The sequence below is a fragment of the Paroedura picta genome, chromosome 12, assembly GCF_049243985.1.
Source record: "Paroedura picta isolate Pp20150507F chromosome 12, Ppicta_v3.0, whole genome shotgun sequence".
Taxonomy (NCBI): domain Eukaryota; kingdom Metazoa; phylum Chordata; class Lepidosauria; order Squamata; family Gekkonidae; genus Paroedura; species Paroedura picta.
In genome coordinates, this window is record NC_135380.1 from 28,622,390 (window position 1) to 28,634,650 (window position 12,261).

Here is a 12,261-nt window from a genome sequence, read left to right on the forward strand (position 1 = left end):
CAAAGAAATATTATAATGTAATAATTAAAGGAGAGCAATTACTTGAGTCCATTATTTGATACCAAAACTAAGCATGTGACAAGTAGTAGAATCTTTAAAGATGATCTCATGCATCTGCTCAGTTTCCCATATCTGTAGGTTTTAAAAACCATCTAACATTAGCTAGCTATCCCGTCTGGTAGGGCTCTTATTCTCGGCTAATAAATTGTAATTTTAAACACCATACACAATTATATTCCAAAAGCTTATTAAAAGATAGTTATGTAAGTTCATTCCCACTGTTTTGAATTATAACAAAAACATTAAAAATGCTGACTACAAGTTGCTCCTACATATGACCCATCTCTTGGGCTCCAACGGATATATCCCATCTTTGAACAGTATTTTTTATTTCGTTGGAGGTTCTTGCCATTCCAGGTCATTTCTCACACTTGGATTTAGCCACATGTTTTATTTTTCAGTATTATGTTATTTGTAATCCACTAGGTGCCATATTAGTGTGCTACTTCTTTGTTCTTTACCCCTCTCATAGCTTATTCTCCATTATCTTTTAAATCAAGACCAGCAACTACACCACTATATTTTTGGCAATACCTGTGACATTTTGTTTAGTTAAATTCTGTCAGCCATACTTTATAGTGTCCTCTGTACAGAAGATCGTAGCACAAAAGAAGGATTCCCTATCTCCAAGGGGTTTATTGCGAGAGGTTATGATGACTCTATGGTAGAGCAAATGGTACTTTGTAGAATTCTGTTGCTTTTGGGGTGGTTATTTCAAATGATGATGCCTTCTACTGAATCAGACCCTCTGCCCATCAAGGTCAGTATTACCTACCCAGACTGGAAGTAGCTGTAGCCTTAGGCTGAGGTCTTTTCACATCTACTACTTGACTAACTCCATGGAATGAACGTGGCGCTTATTGCATGTCAAACAGATCTTCTACCACTGAGCTCTGACTTTCTACACCCAAAGAAGGCACAAGTACCTCTGCTGGTACTATATCATAATGGATATAGTATTGAGTTGGATGGACTTGTGGTCTAATTCAGTATAAAACTACATCATTCTTTCATATAATTACAATCCAGATTTTTACAGTATGGGAACAAAAAGGGGAAGAAAGTATGAAGGGATGAGTGTGAACAGTTGCAATGTTCTCTACTTGGTCCTTGACTCCAATGGGCAAGCCTAAAACATGCCTTAACTTTGGCCAGCTCATGAGAAGGAAGGACTCCCTGGAGAAGAGCCTAATGCTGGGAGTGATTGAGGGCAAAAGAAGAAGGGGACGACAGAGAATGAGGGGGCTGGATGGAGTCACTGAAGCAGTCGGTGCAAATGTAAATGGACTCTGGGGAATGGTAGAGGACAGGAAGGCCTTGGAGGATCATTGTCCATGGGGTTGCGATGGATCGGACACGACTTCGCACCTAACAACAACAAACATGCATATTTGCCCCAAAGGGTTCACCTTTTGTTTTCAAATGGACTTCATTTTATATTGCTCCACAGGTTTGTCAAGAGGTGTATTCCTAGGAACTGATGTGTTAAGGGAGCTCCTATAAATAGAACCACCCGATCTCCTTGCATCAGAGCAGGGGTACATTGCTCATTCTCATGGTGGTGTAATACTAATAGTTGTCAATACTCCTGTGTCTTGCCTCTCCATTCGGAGCTGTAATTAATGGTGGGTGTCTTTTGCTAGTGAATGAATGACTGAATAGTTTTCTTGAAACCAACTCATCATCCTCTTCTGGGGAGGAAAAAATGGAAAAGAAACTGATTTGGGCAATATCCTTTGTGCCCAGCTGACTTCCTGCTTGCTTGAGAGCTTTGTTCAAGAGTAAAGTTTCTCATCTGGGGATAAGGGGTCAATGTCCACATACCATTTATGTGTTGTGACACCAGTGCAAAGTTCAGGGCTCCCTCGTAAAATACTCATCATGACATAGTTTTTTGTTTTCCTTACTCTACGGAGGTCGCTCTGGCACAAACATCCCTGACCAAAGGCCCAGGGCAATTTGATAGGGTTATAACCCGCAGTTGCTCTTCTTCTGCGTAGTTCTACCTTTCCCGTCTCTAGTTGCTGTATTTCAAAGGAAGGAATAGTATAGGGTGGTGGTGGGGAGAAATGGAGTGTTTTTTTTTTTTTTTGGTATTCACGTTGAATGTGATGGTTATTGAGTTGTCTGTTCTGCATTCTTATTACCAATTAGGATTAATTACAGCAATGATGATGATTAGCATCTCCCAAGCCACATGGTTAGAAACCTCTGGCCAGATGCTGCATTTAATGCAGCCTCTACAAGGTGGACCAATCCTGTGCATCACTTCTGCCACTATTTTCCTGGTTAGTGGAGAGTTCCGAGATAGTTGTTTTAAATATCACCTGATGCTCATAAATCAATTCAGAATTGTTTTGGATACGGTGTTGTGAGAACATGCTGTCACCTTCTGGAACACCTTTTTTATTGTCAATAAAAGAAAAGAGATAACTCTATTGCAACTGCTTGGTTTGAGATGGTTATTCAATATTTGCTGATTGTTGTGGTGGCTAGTTTGTTTTATGTGTGCCTGTGTAAGTAGGTGATTAAATCTGAAGTTTATTAAGAAGGGATAGGGTGTAAAGTTTGCTAAGCAGGACTGCATCAAGGTAGAATAGGCTCTGTAGGCTGGTTTACAATTGCAGTGGAATCATAAAACTTTTCTGGGATTAAACCCCCTTGAATAGACCTGAGCAGGATTCTGAGCAGGTCTGTTTAGAATTGCTCGCTTGATTGCCCGTTAATATCTTTATCCAGTCTTTCGTGCAAAGAGGTCAGGATGGCATACATAATTTTTCTCCGCCTCATTGTATTCTCACTACGTCCATTTAAGTGAATTTGGATTGAGAGAGTGACAAGCCCAAGGTCACTTTGCGCTTCATGCTTATTTGGGGATTTGATCCTGTGTCTCCCCAATTCTTTTTCTGACTCTATGCCACTGCAATTCTATAGTGTTCTGTATTGTGCCAGGGCTGGGAAGGACACAGGGGCTTGGTCTCTTAGAACGTGCTTGGGCTCTGTACTTTGTTTTGGTAGCGCTGATCAGCAAGATACAGGCACTTTGCTTAGGCTCTATAATTCTTTGCTAGCGGTGCATTCTAGGCTTTCCCCTCTAATACGCCCCCATGCCATTGCACCAGAAACTTGATCACCCAGATCCTGTTCTATGAGAAGGCAAAGCAGATACACACTGCGTTCTCATGCTCTCCGGTGTCAGCTGCTTAGTTACGGCATCTTTCCCTCCTCCCTCCCCTTCTCCTGGAGCTGATCGGCAGATCTATTAAAATGGGGTCTTAGGCCTTCAGATCCCATCGCTGCTCCTTTGGAAATGGCGATCTGTAGGGCGGGGGCATGGTGAGTTCATTGAACATTGTGGGGCTCTTCTCCCAGGTCTTTAGGAAGCACTTCTCTAAATTAAATTAAGAGAAAATTGGTAATCGTGGAGTAGATGAACCGAAACAGATTTTAATATGTGGGACTTGCATGCTGTTAGATCTGCTGGGGTAGCCGTAAAAGACCCCCACCAAAATGCCCTCCGCGCTCTCTTTTTGAAGGGAAAGTCACCATCCTCTTCTGCAGGGAAGCCTTTGTTCCTGTTTTTAAGCCTTTGCTTCAATAGGCTTTAAAAAACCAGTGAATAGCTTGCTAGCACTCTTCCCGCCTCCCCCCCCCCCCAAGCACTTGCAGCTTAGCTCTGCAGAAACTCCTGCAGGGTTAATAAAGCCTCTTATGCCCCAATGCTGCACCACGCTTTAACTGCAGCAGTGTGAAGAAGCAATTGAGGATGGTCCCTGTCAATCTCATGCAGCAGTTGTGTGCTGCTGAGTGGAAACTCACCTGTGTGCTCCTGTAAGGGGAGGGTGATGATATTCGGGAAAGTGGTGAGGGGCACAGAGAGAGCAAGCACGGTGTTGGGTGTTATTAGAAGGCTACCCCCAGTGAGAAAGGCAGAAACGTCGATGGTGGCGTAGAAATAGGAATTTTAAAACGGTTTCCACTTTCCTTAGGTGCTCAGTTGGAATGGGGTTTGAGTATCTTGTTTAGCTTGATTTTTAAAAACTTTATATGTGTTTTAATAGCTGTAATGCACTTGAAGTCTTGGGTAAGTTGGAAGTTCCAAAGAGATTAAATTTTTAAGAGCAAACCTTGGGAAGATAACGTATAACTTGTATGTATGCAAGTATTAAAAGTTGAGTTATATCCTTATGGACACAGAATTTTTCAGAGGGAGGGGGTAGCATAAATGGGAATAGGTACTGGGTGCAGCAACAAGAGTCAGAAGAGACTAGCTCTGGCCCGTGATATAGTTTTAACAGAGAGAACTTGTTGTCGGTTAGATAGGGCCAGTGAAGGGTTTCCCTAAAGTTTTCCAGGGATAGGTCAAGGTCTGTTGTTCTCCACATTGCAGGACCTGAAATGTTGAATCTAGAGTTCAGATTCCACCTCTCTTGATAGTTGTGTGTCAATCTCATGGGCATTCAGGACACTGTCATTCCTAGTCCAAGCATACATTGCATTTTTAAATGTGTCATTAAATGTGGTTGAATCTCCTCTCTGCTCAGCTGTATACGAAATGCAAAAGAATCCGCTTATCCTGACATTTTTGAAGTCGCTCCAAAAACAAAGCTACCAATCCTTTTCGGAAACAGAGCTGTAGACTTGTTCTTCTGTTTCCGAAGGCTTCCATCTGTTGCAAAGTGATGTCTTCGTTTTGTGCCCTTCCTGCCAGATTGGGGGAGGGAAAAATTAATATGCACAGTGGAAGTTGGATCAGGAATTGTTTCCTAGTCACTGTAGAAAAAATAATTGTGCAGCGTAAGGGTCAGTGCAGGATTGGTCAGAAAAGTTGAGAAGAAATGTCAATGTCAAGTTGCAGCCAAGTGGGGAGCGTGATGTTGGTGTGAGAGCTAAAAATAAATGGCCCCATCCCAGATGCAGAAGCCCCCCTCCCTTAAATGCTGTTCCTGGAAACCTTTTCTATTTGGTTGATTGGATCGGTGTCTTTAATCTGTCCTGGCACTGAATGATCAAATTATTGCCACTCATTTGTTGTTTTTCTTCCGCTGCATATTTTTGGATTTTTAAAAGCAGTTTTGTGTATTTTTAGTTGGGTGGTGCTTGTCATCTTCGGCTATAGATTGCCTTTAGAGCGCTGTGGAAAAGAGGTGGGGAAATGCAGCAAGCAAACAAACAAGATGATACTCTAAAGCAGGGGTCGTCAAACTGTGGCCCTCCAGATGTCCATGGACTACAATTCCCAGGAGCCCCTGCCAGCGAATGCTGGCAGGGGCTCCTGGGAATTGTAGTCCATGGACATCTGGAAGGCCGCAGTTTGACTACCCCTGCTCTAAAGCATCTGGGATGTAAACATCTGAATGCCCTTCCCAGAACTGTCCAGGAAGCAAATGGTTTCAAAATAAATCTGGGTATATTTATGAAGGATATTTTATTTATGATATGTTATCTACTGCCTCATTTGGAATATACTAAACACTTGGCTCATTTTTCGCTGGGGTGTTGGGAAAAGGGGTGGCTTGGACCTCATTTTTGCTTCATGCTCAGGAGGAGTTTTGCTTCATGCTCAGGGTTCATCCGGCTGCCGTGTTTGGCCCACCTGAAAGATTCTCTCTCCGGTCTGCTTAAGACAGCAGGTTTTGTAATCGGATGAGAGATCTGCTCTTCACGGTGTAGTCCATTGTAACCGTTCTGTGTACTAATCTTAGAAAGCGAGCAACCTGGAAGGGAGAGCTGTTTCGAGGGAAGAATTCTGGATTTTGAGTTGTCTGCTTGTCTGAGATACACAAAAACACTCTGGCCTTCATCTTGGAATGGTGGCAGTCTAGATGAAAAGGGCGTGCTTGCTGTTATCTTAACAGAAAACTGCTTTGCTCTTTAAGTGCTCCATTTTGTACCATCTGTTGGTTATTGATAAAAGCAGCCCTGAAGAGCATAAGATGGATGATGCCGTTTGCTGCGACACTCTTGGTTGGAAATGCTCTGGGAAATCCCTGCTGGAGTCTTCCAGGAAATGCTTTCAACCCACCTTGGGGATTGAATTGTAGCTTGCAGGGACACAGGTGAATAAAGAGAACTACTGGGGGCGTTTTATGTAAGCTCAGAGTTTTCTTCTAACACTTGTTTTCCTGTGCCATTTTTATTTCGCTGGTGACCCCCCGGATCCTTAAAAAGGAGTAGGGACTTCCCATAACTCCTCTCAGCGCTTCAGCAGTTCTGGGGAAGCAGATCTGCTTTGAACTCTTCAGCTCAGCCAGCATGCTGTTTGTATTTGCGAAGCCACTACTGGAATCTAAATTTTGTTGCAGCTCTGCAAAGTCAGCTGCCGAGTAGCAAGCTGATCTTGTGAAATTACCTCATACCAAGTTGCGCCATTGGCCCTCTAGGTCAGTATCCAATTGGCCAGTATTTAATACCAGCCAGTTCTAATACCTGAGACCTTAAAATGAAGTTTGTGGGATTTGAACTGGGGATGTTCTATATATTTATGAAGCATGTGCTATTTTGCCATCAAGCATTTTTACATGTCAGGGCAAACTCATTCATTTATTCATAGCTTGTCTTTATAATGTCCCAACCAACGCCTGTTTTTAATCCATTAATGTAGTACAGCTGATAGTGACCAATGCTATAGCATCAGTAACGGATATGTAGGTAACTTTTACAGTACCTGCACAGGATCCATTACTCTGCACTAGGTACTGGAGCACAGGAGTGAGTGAACAAGTTATCCCAAGATACTTTAGGACGTATTAATGCAGAAAAATATGCTTTATATTACATGCAGGGTACATGATAATGAGTTGACTAGCATTAGAGGGTGGACCAGGGGTTTCTTACATCTCCAAACCCCAAGTCTCCTTGCAAAAACCCATCCTGGAGACATTTGTTGTCTAACTGGTGGATGCAAGACTGGTTTCCCAGCTGTTTCCCTCCATTTGTGCATCCTCTGTCATTTTGCTGAATGTCTCATTCAATGTATTTTTCATCATTGTAGAAGTATTTTGCTTCGCCTGCTTGACTGCAGAGGCAGCTTCTATTGCACTTGGTAGGAATGGTAATTGGTTCCAGACACTGGCTTTTGATTTAGCTTGTTGAAAGTTTCTTTTTATTGTAGTGTTTCTGAAAGCATGAATCCCATTTTCTCTTCTTCTTGATATAGAATTGTGAAAGGGATATCCCCCGTTATAAACTCTATGAAGAGTCTAGTTTTGTATGGCTTTGGGGCTTTTTTGTGTGTAATCATCCCAACATAGTAAGAGCTGGTTTTTATCTAAACCTCATTTGATGAGGCTTTTAAAATAAAAGGGTAATGAACCAGTTAAATACTGCCTATTAACAATCTAATATTTTTTTAAAGTTTACGATAACAAATTAAAGAGTACTCTCGTAATCAGCAGATTTAATACTTTAATACTTTACTATTCTGTTTTTGTAACTGGCAGTATCTGGCATTGTGAAACAGTGAAGTTAACTTTTGAAAAGAATTGTGGTAAGTTATTTACTGTGCTCTGGTTCGGCCTCACTTGGAGTACTGTGTTCAGTTTTGGGCACCACAGTTGAAGATGGATTTAGACAAACTGGAACATGTCCAGAGGAGGGCAACAAAGATGGTGAGGGGTTTGGAGACCAAGACATATTAAGAAAGGTTAGGGGAGCTTGGTCTGTTTAGCCTAGAGAGGAGATGACTGAGAGGGGATCCGATAACCATCTTCAAGTATTTAAAAGGCTGCCATATAGAGGATGGAGCAGAGTTGTTCTTTCTTGCCCCGGAGGGACGGACCAGAACCAATGGGATGGAATTAATTCAAAAGAAATTCTGTCTAAACATTAGGAAAAAGTTCCTGACAGTCAGATCGGTTTCTCAGGCTTCCTCGGGAGGTGGTGGGTTCTCCATCTTTGGAAATTTTTAAACAGACTGGATAGTCATCTGACAGGCTCATCTGATGGAGAGGTGTCAGTGGATGAGAGATAGGGTTGTGAATGTCTTGCATAGTACAGGGGGTTGGACTGGATGACCCAGGAGGTCTTTTCCAACTCTATGATTCTATGATTAAAGCTTTAACTGGGTCTTCAGTTTGGCTTCTTTCCTAGTACAGATTTTTAAAATGAAGTTAAAGCATAAATGAGGCGAAATAACCTCAGCAGTTCAAAAAAAATACTTACTGATCAATACTACCATAAGGAAGAAAAGATTAAGTGCCTACCTATACATCGATATACTTGGTTTCATGGACTATATGACAATATTTGACCACAGTCAAATAAATGAGCTGGCAGTATTTCAGGAGACAACCCTATTTTTACAATATCGGTGTAAAGACTTCTGAAACATTACAGATTGCTCTATAGTCAGGTGCGTTTGCCAGAAACATTGAGCACTTGAAAGTGATGAGCGAAGATTGTTTTATGAAGATTTCTTGCCACACAATAAACCCAACTTATGACTTGGCATGATCTGAAAATGTGGTCTGGACCTCTTGAAGAGTGCTGCATGCCAGACATTCAGCAATCAAAGTTTAGTGGTGATATGGAGACGATTAGTAGGCTCATAAGATGCGCCTTTTGGTCTGTCTCTTGATACAGTTGAAAACCCTTTTGACGGTTTTGGAGCAACTCGTGAGAACATCCATGGTATTTGTTAATGTTAATCAACATGCTGGTTAGGAAGCCCTGGAGCATGAGGCTATCTAAAAACAGAGTTTCTCCTGGGCCTGGGATTTAAAAGATCCATATACCTAGTGCATAATTTGTGATTATTGCTGTGTTTTTTAACATGTCCCATTGACCCTCCTTTCCTCTATTCTAGAGGACCCCTCATGCATTGGAACCATGATGGATGGGAATCATGCTGGATCTGTTCCCCACAAGATTGCTTGGATTGTGATCTTCAGCTTCTAATGGGACCTTTGTTGAAATTGTGAAACGTGAATTCATATATTTTTGTGGGGCTTTGGAATCTTGTGATGCATGGAGGACATTTAAACCATTTCTGTGGTTTTCTTAGGAGAGCTTGCTTTAAGGTTGACCGGGAGCCAGTGTGGTATAATGGTAACAGTGTTGGACTAGAACCTGGAAATCTAGGTTCAAATTCCTACTCTGCAAATGAGCTTACTGGGTGACCTTAGGCCAGTCACTTTCTCTCAGCTCAACCTACCTTACACTTTACAGGGATTTTGAGGACATATATCTTGCAATGCTGCATTTTGAGGTTTAAGCCTGGATTTGTCTAGAGGAAAAATTGCCATTTGTGATGCAAAAGTGCTCTGGCTTCTTGTAGTTTCTGCTAGCAGCAACAGAAACCAGGGTGTGTGTGTGCAGAAATGGAATCCCTTCCTATTCATGCTATTACTTTCTTTTACTTGAGTATTACAGCATGAGGATTTTTTGTTAAATGATACACTAAATGTTATGATTTGCATTTTTAAAACATTGCATGCAGTAACTCTCCTCTCTCACAATTAGAAACTAGTCACAAGCTTTCTGGGAGGAGGGTAGTAGGCATTGCAAAATATTTAGTTTTGATCTCCCCCCCCCCATTCCTATTTATTGTCTCCCCTCCCACCATTAGTCCCTCAGGAATTATTCCTGGATATGTGAGAATCCTGCAGCATGTGACTATTTTTAGCTCTGCAGTGCGGGATTTAACAGATCCTATTGTATTCTAGGCTCAGGACTGCGGTTTTTATATCCAAGTCTTGCAATAGCTGCAAGAGATTTCTGCAGAAGAGCCAGGTTATGCCCAAATACAAAAGGTATGCAATTCCATGACTGTTTGTTCACTAGTGAATACAGCAAAACTGATATAAAAATGCAGGCATGCTGTATTACTATTGTTTACACTGGATATTCATTTGCAGATTCAGTGATGGTTCTTTTCCTTTTCTGGTTCCTGTGCCTCTCTGCTTTGTGAGATTTTTGCAGAATGAGATGTGGAAGCCTTAGGTAAAAGGTGTGTGTGTTTCACGTTAGGCTTTAGTGGTGGAAAGAACCTGTAACTGTGAATCAGCTATCAAGGCTGCCACTCAGAATGGCATGTGGAGAAAACCCCTGCACCCAAGAATCAGCCCGAGTTTCAGTTATGTCTATTCTGTGTTCATGGACCAGAGCCCTGCTACGGAATAATAGCTGAGAGAGAAGGGAAGGGGCTGGAGATAGGAGCTATCAGCCTACCAGCATGAAACACTCAAGCTCGTAATTATGATAATGGCTTACTACTTCATCCCGTTAGCAAGTCACATCTACAGCCTTAAAACTGGGAAGACTAAAGTGACAGAAGGAAAACACACCTCCTTTGGGACAGGAAGACCATGCCAAAAGGGAGGCAAGGGAGGAAGAGGTTATAAAAACTCTGGACATAAGGAAGAAGGTTCTCTTTCATTTGGAGACAGCTCTTCAGATGGGCAGAAGCCGTGATGAGCTGAGCTTTCCCCTTGTCCATGAGGACACAATGGAGAGAAGCACTAATTTGGAGATGTAATAATAATTAACTTGAATTAACGGCAACTTCAAGTAAAGCTTGCTGAGCCCTAAATCAAACATCAGGAAGTACCTAGAGAAGGGAAAGAGAATTGTGTGTGTTCACCTTTTCTTTGTTCCCTTCCTAAGCCTGAAAGCTTCAGCAGAACATATGTGGAGTGCAGAGTTATGATAGATTGCCCATGTGCTGCTAATAGAAGGGCAATGGGAGGCCTTTAAATGTCCATGCAGGTATGAAGCATTAATCGTATGAAAGTCATTGTGGCCATTGATGGTTACTCAGCTTGTAATTAGCGCCCTTGGGGAGTAAGGGGAAAGGGTGCATCACCAATGGGGTGGCCTTACCATTTTTCTGATTTCCAGAAGTCCGATCAGAAGGTGCAAAGAATGTCTTCCTTCATATGGGGCAGAGGTAGCATTTGTTTGGGAGGTGTGCTTGGTTGATAATAAAGGTCATGAGACGTAAAGAGAGAATCTCCTAAATCCATTGCATCTTCCTGTGGCACTGGGTTCCATAGGATCTCTCCTTGGAAGCATGCAATTCTTTGCCGGGGTGTGTGTGTGTGTCTGCATTCAAATGCACATTCCATAGTTGCTGGAGATCCATTTCCAAGGCCGAATTTAATTTTCTACCACTTCCTCCCCTGTACACACAGTAATAGGTTGAGGTGGGATGGGGTGCATAGGCAGGGCTGAGTGCAGACTCTGTGCTGATATGCACTGCTGCTAGAGATGAAACTGGACCATTAATTTCCTGGCACAAGAACTTAAAGTAGAATAGGCCTAAGGGGGAATCTATAGTGATCTATGCCATTAAGAAAGACAGATTTTAGAGGATGGTTATGCTTAGTTCTTTGGGGAGCGTTAGTGGTTGGGAGCATTTGTGCAAACCACAGGATATATGTTGGAAGGTTTACTGTTGAGGCAACAGAGATCATAGTAAATGAGGAAGTTTTACTCTCCGTTGCATTGAAATTAAATGTATGGGCACTATATGACCTTTAAACTTTGAGGCCAACAAAGAATTTAAAAAAGGGGGAGAAACCTCTGTAGGAAACCACAAAAGGTACTGAGTACCAGAGCCACATGAAAAGGAAAAAAAGGTTGCTAGACCAGGCTGTATACAAACCAATTAATATTTTTTCTATATAGTGCAAACAGTACAGTGCAGTTAGTGAAAACAGTTGCATAATACAGTGAAGCGTGACCATTAAAGTGTAACAGTTCAGTGCATGACATGGTGAATTATGAAAAACAGTAATGCATAACAATTGATGGTGGGCCAGCTAATGAGGACACTGTTTCGATATCTTCAGAATTGTTACAGTCCCAATGAAGAATGGTCTTGTTCTGTTGTTGTTGTTGCCTGTTGTTTACATCAGCCAATTATAGAGGAAGCTAGGGGCCAAGCCCATTGCATTCAGGAATACAGCAGGCGCTAGATTGGGGACCTGGGAAGGCTGCAGGCTGGAGGCTGCTGGGGCAAGGAACTCACTGGCAAGGGCAGCTCTCACATGGCAGGGATCTGCAGCCTCTGACCCTCAGAAGGAGGAGGGGATGGTCAGGGGTGGGGGATGGAAGTGATTGGCTGGACAGACAGGTAAGCTGGCTAGAGGAGGAGTCAGCACTCGGGGGTGGGACATGTGCCCTGAGTGGGTGTTAAGCACTGAGTGGCACTTAAGCCATGAGACACACTTCTCCTCCAAGGTCTTACCATAAATATTA

The 12,261-nt window shown here is 42.4% G+C and overlaps 1 protein-coding gene across 11 annotated transcripts in view; it reads left to right on the top strand.

Moving 5' to 3' along the window:
• Positions 1-12,261, top strand: part of STRBP (spermatid perinuclear RNA binding protein) — a 100,471-nt gene that overhangs the window by 17,451 nt on the left and 70,759 nt on the right. Inside the window, exons 1-2 of one of the 11 annotated variants that reach the window (XM_077306885.1) lie at positions 8,861-8,984; positions 9,726-9,812. The exons of 6 other annotated variants lie outside the window; for them this stretch is intronic. The gene's annotated coding sequence lies outside the window, so the exon portion shown is untranslated. Of the gene's footprint in view, positions 1-3,373; positions 3,397-5,970; positions 6,152-6,418; positions 6,444-8,860; positions 9,813-12,261 lie in introns of those variants that run through there. 4 more of the 11 variants (XM_077306884.1, XM_077306890.1, XM_077306886.1 and 1 more) reach the window with 4 other exon arrangements.